Source organism: Hibiscus syriacus, unplaced genomic scaffold (genome assembly GCF_006381635.1).
Source record: "Hibiscus syriacus cultivar Baekdansim isolate YM2019G1 unplaced genomic scaffold, ASM638163v2 tig00112609_pilon, whole genome shotgun sequence".
Taxonomy (NCBI): Eukaryota; Viridiplantae; Streptophyta; class Magnoliopsida; order Malvales; family Malvaceae; genus Hibiscus; species Hibiscus syriacus.
The window spans coordinates 290,349-299,538 of record NW_024063367.1 but is presented as its reverse complement, the minus strand read 5'-3'; positions in this window follow the sequence as shown (position 1 = coordinate 299,538).

The following is a 9,190-nucleotide window of genomic DNA, read 5'->3' as shown; positions in this document are numbered from 1 at the left end:
TTGGTATTTTAACCGGATGCGTACAAAATGACGCAACTAGGATTGTCAATCACTAGGCCTTCTAGAGTCATTCCCTTTCAATTCTCTGGAATCTTTCATTTAGACTCATCTAATCAAAGTAGTGTGAAAATATCGGTCTAAAATTGAAATTTCTGAGTGCTTGTGTGAAGTTGACTATAACAGGTGTTTCACAACTCCCTTAGTCCATTTATTAACACATTTGCCATTTTGGCTAGCTGAATTCAACTTTATTGTATATAATATTATAATCACCTTTATCAGGTTAATTGAAACTTATCCATAAAGCCAAGGCTATTAACCAATTGCTCTAGAGGGACAACTCTATTACATATAATAATATAATGGGTTGGCTGAATATTATCCATAAAGCCGGGGCAATTAACCATTTGCTCTAGTGGGACAACTCAAGCTTTATTGTATATAATAATATAACATGAGTATCCAAATCCAATTTCTTAAGCTTGTTAAGAAGAACCTGTTATAGTCTAGGTGTTTTGGTGGAATTCAGAAAATCTCTTTGTTAGAATTCAATTCCCAAGCAACTGACTTAAACTAGATTTACCTATTTGTAAAAATTATGTTCATCATCGAACGTCATTAATAGAAAAATTCTAATCGGTTTTGTAATGTAATACACCAACGATGCCCCATGTTGTACGCTCCTATATATAAATACCAAGCCTTTTTGTAATTTCTTTCAATAGGAGTAGGCTATCTCATATTTGTAATAGGATAGTGTTTGGGTGTATTTCTTCTGAGGTAAGGTCAATGGTCATTGTTTTTCTGGTTTTCAATCCTGATATTCTGTCAAAGATTATAACCTAATCATGAAGAGCTTTTTAATCCAGTTGATATTCAAAGAACTGCAAGATTGCAAAATTGACTTAATGCTCATAACCTTAATAAGCAACACAAATTTATTTATTGCACAAAAGGCGGAGAAAGGAACAAAAAACAAATTCAAGCAAGAAGTGGTAGGCAATACTTCTACTTATTTATCCATCATGCTTCATCATTCCTTAAAGGTCCATGCCCCTAATTCAATTAAATTTTGAACCTTGCGTTTTAATGCCCCACAATTCTCAGTAGTATGCCCCGTACTTCCCTTGTCATAGATACATATTGCATTAACTTCATACCCTTCAGGAAATGGGGGCTTTTTTGGTTTAGACTGAACTGGAGTCACAAGATTATGTTGAACTAGTAATGAGAGCAGTTCTTCATATGTCATTGGAATTTCATCAATATGAGCTTTCTTTCGAGCATTCTATAAGATTTGGTCCCATGATTAGTTGAATAAGACCTCACTGTATTGATCTCAGATTTTCTCTCGACGTCAGTACTATCAAAGCCTCTTATCCTGCCATTCTTGATAGCTATTTCGATCATTTCTCCACACATGACGATGTCAGAGAAATTATTAGTGGCAGCCCCTATCATATGATTAATATAGGGAGATTTTAATGTATTGATGAACAAAGTAGTGAATTCCCTTTCCGTCAATGGTGGATGCACTTGAGAAGCAACGTCTCTCCATCGTTGTGAATATTGTCGAAAGTTCTCGTTGCACTTCATATTCATGTTTTGTAACGTTGTTCGATCATGGGCCATATCACTCATGTGCTTGTATTGACCCAAAAAAGCTTGAGCTAAGTCTTTCCAAGAACGTATTTGAGTATGTTTTAGCTGATTATACTATTTGGAAGCAGGTCCAGATAAACTGTCTTGAAAACAGTAAATCAACAACTTTTCATTCTTCACATAGCTAGTCATGCGACGACAATACATGGTGATATGAGATGTGGGGCATGTGGTCCCATTATACTTCTCGAAATTTGGAACCTTGAACTTTAGTGGGAGAATTAGGTCGGGGACCAAACTTAGTTCTTTGGCTTCAAACCCATAAAATGAATCAGTCGTCTCTCTAGATTTTATCACCTCTTCTACATTTTTCAATCTTTGGACAAGTTTTTTCTTTTCAATTAATTCATTTGAGTCAGGGACCTTATTACAAAATTTATCTGGCTTCAACTCAGAAGAAATAGGACAATCAGCGGGGAACGAAGCTCCAGCCTGATATTGTGGGTTTTTAACAGTGAAGAGAACTGGTGGTTGGATTTCCTGATGCGCAGAAGTGTGCCCCGGAATGTAAACAGATGTAACACCAAGAGGATATGTGGGGTTTTCAACAAGACTTTTCCCAGTGGTCAAATGTTTCCCAATCATTTCTTCCAACTTGTTCAGTAGATTGATCTGAGAATTTGCGATATTAGTTTCAACTTGTACCAACTTGCTCCTTAATTCTTCTTGTGTCTCTTTCTGCTCTATCTCAAATTTGGCTAGCCTATCCTCAGTTTCTTTATACATTTTCCTTGTGTCGTGCTAAGCGTTTTTGCTACAAGTAAGAACCAAGATCACTTCGATTGAAATCCTTCTTTTAATGAATGAATGATCTCGATTTTAATTTTATAAATTATTTATATGTATATAACAATATTTAAATAAAACTGAAATGTAAATGTGAAAAATGGGAATGTAAATTGTGTAATGTAAAAGTATAATTACAAAATAAAAAATGCAAAGATGCAAAATGCAAATGCATGTATGAAAAGGTGTTACTCAAGAGTGATCATCTTAGAACAGATTTCATTGAACACAAAGGTTTCGGTAAATCAAACAAAACTTTACATGTAGGGGATAGCTTTCACTCTTAACTTCTCTATTTCCTTTAAAAGCCAAATTAACTTCCACTCATGCTCAGGTGTGGAGTTATCAATCTGCTTTAATTCTCTTGTGAAGCCAGATAAGTCCACCAACTTATGAGCCACATTTTTTGCTTGAACAGCAGCTTCCTTCATGATATTGTTCTTTTCCTTCATCTTCCGTGTCAATTCTCGGAGTTGTGAACAATATTGCTCATTTTTTCTTGTGAGAGAATCTTTATGTTCAAGAAGTTCTCGTACAAGATTCCCATAATCATCTAAACATTTCTTCAATGTCTTGTTCTTAGCTCTAGTGGCTTTTAATTCAGTAACAATATCAAGCTGATGAATATGATATAATGCTTCCATGTTGGTCCTAACACTATTCAACATTTGATTTTTGGCTTGACATTTTCCCAATTCAATGACAATTGTATTGCGTCTTTCTTCTGCAACTTGTAAATCATGAGAAAACTTCTTGGCTCGTCCTTCATTTATGTTGGAGTTCTTTTTCAGTTTGGTGACCCCTGTTATCCATTCTTCTGGAGTGTTTCCCATGCCCACATTTTGAAAGGCTTGACTGATCTTTGGAAATCTTCATGCATGGTTTTCATTTTGGTGCTCAATTTCTTGTTTGATCATTCAAATGATGTATTTGAGCTTCGAACCTCAACAGATCTTCTTCATTCTGGACGTCCCTACTGATGCTATTATCTTTGAATACATTTGGTGTTGATCTGGCAGGATCTTCAATTACCAAACTAGGTTGATCATTTATCATAAACTGCAAGATTACCTGATCCAAAAGACTTTGGACTCGACGTTTGAAGGCAAGACAATTCTCAATGGTATGTCCTTGAGCTCCGGCATGATATTTACAATAAACGTTGATGTCATACCAATTTGGATACGGAGGTTGGAATGGTTTTATGTAATATTGAGCTACTTCTCGTGCTTCAAGTAACTTTTTATACAACTCTTTATATGATATAGGTATAGCATCAACATGAGAACCACCTTTTGTCTTGGATTGAACCTGAGTTTTAGATGTCGGGAGTAGACTAAACTTCGATGATTTCAGGTTACATGATTTCTTCTCTTCTCTGGGAGCTTTTACAGTTGTCATCATTTCTTTGGTATCTCCAGATGACTTGTGAATACGAATGATGATTGTCTGTAACTTTTCCAATTGATTAGGATCAGAAGTCCCTTGCATATCTGAAATTGCAAGATTATGTTTATTGATCTCTATATTTTTTTGTGCATGAATCTCTTTTCCTTTGGTTAAAACAGATATTCTTTCCATCATCTTGGACATCTGCTCTCTTATTTCTCGTATCTCCTCTTGCTCCTTAATGGACACATGATCTTTAGGTGCATAGCTCTCCTCTATCTTTGGAGTTCCTTAAGGATGCCATTCCATGATTGCGCCATATTTTGTTTGATCATAAAACTTTTTGTCCATTTATGATTTCTTTCCAATTTGATGAACATCTTTCAAGTCAACACCTTTTGGTTATGCTATGATCATGCAATGCAAATGAAAGAAATCAATATAAACAAGTTAGAGCAAAACAAAATGTATGAAAAATAAAAATGGGAAGGAAAAAATAAATTGGTTAGTACCTAAGAAAGATTATATCTATCAAGGTATATAATATATCCTAACCTCATGCTTTTTAGTTTCATGATTTGTTTTAAAAAAAATAACCTAACTGCATGATTACTAGTTCGCATGCGTTTGTTCAGAGAGAAAAATAATAAATTAAAAGTTAAAGCTTATTTCTCCTTTGTGTACACTTACGGACAGAGGTTCAGTACTGTCTTAGATCAGGAGAATTTCTAGGGTTCATTATATACAAGGTTTTGGTTCTAAGGGTAAAGGTACTCGAACTGTCCTTGTTGATGCCCCCTTGGGCTGTCAAACCCTCAATCCTAGTCCATTACAGACTTAAGTGGATCGAGTTCAATTCGAGGAGATACATTTCCCTATGCCTGACACGGAGAATAAATTATCATGAAGACATAGAGCATATGAACCCCGAAAGTTACTTGCTAGGTCTGACACGGAGAATAAATTCTCACGAAGACGTCGCTTTCACTCCCACTTAAAAGGGACAAACTCAATTATAGAGCTTATGTTATGCAATGCAAGTGTGTGTGTGAGGAGAAATGTTCAAACCTCTGACAGAAAAATAAATAATCAAAATACTTGCAAATAAAATGAAATAATATATATAAATACTATAAAAACAATAAGTATATATAAAAAATTTAAAAAGAAAGAATTATAAATTAAATATATGAATTTTTAATTTATAATTAATAGAGACAATTTATAATTGATTTTAAAAGTTTGACCAGGTCCCCAGCGGAGTCGCCAAGCTGTCGTAACCGGTTTTAGTCCGGGCACGAATTTTTTTTCTTGGCGAGAAAAGTGATGTGAATAAATGGTTTTTAAAATGATTTGGGAATCGCCATCGGCCTTTTGGGTCAGGTAGGTCGAATACCTAAAAATCATCCTTTAAAAGAGATTTTAAGAAAACATCGATTAAAAGATAACTGATCTGCGTTTTAACCAAAAATTCGTTTTTTTTATAATAAAAAGGGATTCGTGGTCGGTTACGTTTAGGGAAGGATTAGCACCCCTACAACGCCCAAAATTGGTACTTTTTAATTATAAATTGTCTATATTATTAGAAATTTAAAAATTCAAAATATATTTAATTTATAATCTTATTATTTCAAAATTATAATTATGAAAATATATTGAACATAAATAAGATATATACTTATTTAGAAATATCAGAAAAGGACTTCTAGGTGCCTTAAGACAGCTCTTTTCTTCGATATTAATAAATAAAAATAAAATAAAAAATATAATAATTTAAATAAAACTAAATTATAATTTTTATAATATTTAATTATTTAAAATATCAGAATAAGACATCTAGTTGTATTAAGACTGCCCTTTTCTTTGATATTGAAAATAAATATACATATTTATTTATATATATATATATATATATATATATATATATTATGTGACTAATATGAAATAATAATAATATAAAAGTAATAATAAATAATATTATAAATGAATAATATTTAAAATAAATTTAAAAGCAATAATATTAAATTGCCAAATATATAAAAACAATCAGGATCAAAGTGAAAAGAAACAAAATGTTGGTGACTAAAAAAGAAAAATATCAAAATTAAAGGGCATAATTTGAATAAAAAAAAACTTAGTGCTAATAATGTAATTTAACCTTATTTAATTAATTCGGGTTAAAAAATAAATTATAAAAATTATGAAGGACTAAATAAGGCATTTAACCTAAATATATGTATAATACAGGTAAGGACTAAAACATAATAAAATAAAATTCGAAGGTTGAATTAAAAGGTTCAAAATTCAATTTTAGTGACTAAAATGAATAATTATAAAACTAGGATGGTTGCGGAAAGGGTTTGGCCATGCACAAAATTACAGATATACCCCTCCCAAACGGCGTCGTTTGGGAAGAGGTATACATACCCCAATCGGTTGGCCCGAAGGGCCAGCTTTCTCATTTTTCATTTCTTCTTCTCTCTCAAAAATGAGAGAGTCAGAGTTCTCTCTGGCTTCTCTCTAAAACGAGAGAAGACAGTCCCGATCAGCCACCGCTGCCGGGCTCCGACCACCGCTGTCGGCCACTGTTAACGGTGGCCGAAAAATTCTAAAATACACCAAAATATAGATCGGGACGATCTAAAACCGATTCCGGTGTTCTTTTTCCCTAAAAAGCTCCCAATCGGAGCAAATCTCTGAAAGTACCTTCGGTTTTCGTTGTTTCCGGCGACGGTTAGGACTCTCCGATGACAGAGTAGTTTCTTTCCTCTCTTCTCTTTTATTTTTTTTTGGTTGCTGTGTTGTTGTTGACTGGGATCGTTGGTAGTTTTTTTTTGTATCTCGTTTCTGTTTTTTCTCTTCTCTTCCTTTTTTTTTACAGGATCCGGTGGCTTTTATAGCCACCACCGGTGATGGCTTCAGACCGGTCCCAATGAAGTTGCTTAGGTGAGTCACCATAGCTATGGTGGTGACTCACCGTAGAGCTCGACATGTGGAGAGGCAGTTGGCCTTCTGGAGGCTTCGGCGGCGGATGTGTGTCCTTCTGGAACCAACGGCGGCGGCTAGGACGTGGCCCTAGGGTTATCATAACCCTAGGGTTTCTTTCTGGAGGGTTCTGGACCGTTGGATCATAGCCAGATCCAACGGCTAATAGCTGATGGCGGCTGCTGGAATGAGGCGGCTGGGATAGGGTTGAGAAATCCTAGTTGAAACCCCAAATTATTTCAGGGTTTCCATTTGGGTCATTTTTGGGCCATCCGGGATTATTGGGCCTATGATGTAATTGTATATATATATATATATATATATATATATATATATATATATATATATATATATATATATATATATATTAATAAATAATAATAATTATAATTATTATTATGAAAAAATTAATGTCTACAACATCATACAAAAGCTTTGAACACTATGAAAGGAGCTTCAATGATTGAGAAATCTGGACAAAAGCCACAAGAAATGATGAACGTCTTGTCAAATATTTTACAAACCAGTTATTCTGGTACTGAACCAATATTGCAATCATATGGTATTTCCATTTATGAACCCAAGATGAAGTTTGTCTTCTTCAACCCTAAAGTTATAAGTGATATATGATGAAGATTTCTTTCCACAGAAGGGAAGCTGAAATTTTAACAACAAGAAACTAGTGGAGCCAACTAAGGTTGAATGACAAGTTGTTGTTAAGCATCTCGACATGATATGGTCCAAGTTGCCTCATTCGAGATTTTATTAGATGTGGAGACATGAAAGGAATTAGGATAAATCCTCCTTATGATGTGTTTCAAGAGTCAAATCAGAACAGACGTTGATTTCCTAATTAATTTGTTGAGTCAGGCATATCTACATCTACATTCTTCAAAGATGATAGATTCTCTCTTCAAAGATGATAGATTCTCTTTTCAAAGATGAAAGTTTTATTGGATTTCTACACAAGTATAAACGAAGAAAGCCGGTGTTATCAAAGACAAAAATGGGGCATCCAGGTCATAATTCTGATTACGGCAAGAGTTCCATAAATGAAACATTTCTTCTGATATTTTCATGAAACAAAGAAGACACAAAGATACAAGTTGATCAAATGGTTCTTCAGAAATATAGCATAAGTTGCTACACTCCAAAGGTAACCCAAGAAATAAATGATCAAGTGAAGGAAGACCGAGTTCGCCACTTTAAAGTCAAATAAAGATTGCATCAACATTCATGCATTCATAAGAACATCATTTACACAATAGAAAATACATTACATTGATACAACTGATTGCATTCAAATATGAAGTTTTACAGATCTTCGTATGAAAAAAAAAAAGATTCATGATGAAAAATACCTTACAAAGGGAAGGTAGAATTCAAATCACATCAGGAGAGGCAAACATCTAAAGAATAGATGGTCGCAATCCACAAAAGAAGTATTATTTTGGGGCATGTTACCCAATCAACCAAGTTATTTTGAAAACAATGAGAAAACGATTTCCAAAATTTGTCATTTAAACTTTTCTGAAAATAAAATTGTTGAATAGTAAGAAAACGATTTTCAAAGTTTCTTACTTAGTAAACTATTTCCCACATCTGTAAGACATACAGTGCATGATGTTTTCAAAACCTTCGGGTCATCCATAAGGCCTACAGTGCAGGATATTTTCAAAAAGCCTTCGGGAGCTTTTTGATATTTTCAAAACCTTCGGGTCATCTGTAAGCCCTTCAGTGCAGGATGTTTTCAAAAAGCCTTCGGGAGCTTTTTGATATTTTCAAAACCTTCGGGTCATCTGTAAGCCCTTCAGTGCATGATGTTTTCAAAAAGCCTTCTGGAGCTTTTTGATATTTTCAAAGCCTTCAGGTCATCTGTAAGCCCTTCAGTGCATGATGTTTTCAAAAATCCTTTTGGAGCTTTTTGATATTTTTAAAGCCTTCGGGTCATCTATAAGCCCTTCAATGCATGATGTTTTCATAAAGCCTTCGGAAGCTTTTTGATATTTTCAAAGCCTTCGGGTCATCTTTAAGCCCTTCAGTGCATGATGTTTTCAAAACCTTCGGGTCATCTGTAAGCCCTTCAGTGCATGATGTTTTCAAAACCTTCGGGTCATCTGTAAGACCTTCAGTACATGATGTTTTCAAAACCTTTGGGTCATCTGTAAGCCCTTCAGTGCATGATGTTTTCAAAACCTTCGGGTCATCTGTAAGCCCTTCAGTGCATGATGTTTTCAAAATGCCTTCGGGTCATCTGTAAGCCCTTCAGTGCATGATGTTTTCAAAAAAAAGCCTTCGGGAGCTTTTGATATTTAAAATCTCCGGGTCATATGTAAGACCTACAGTGCAAGATGATAAGACCTCAGAG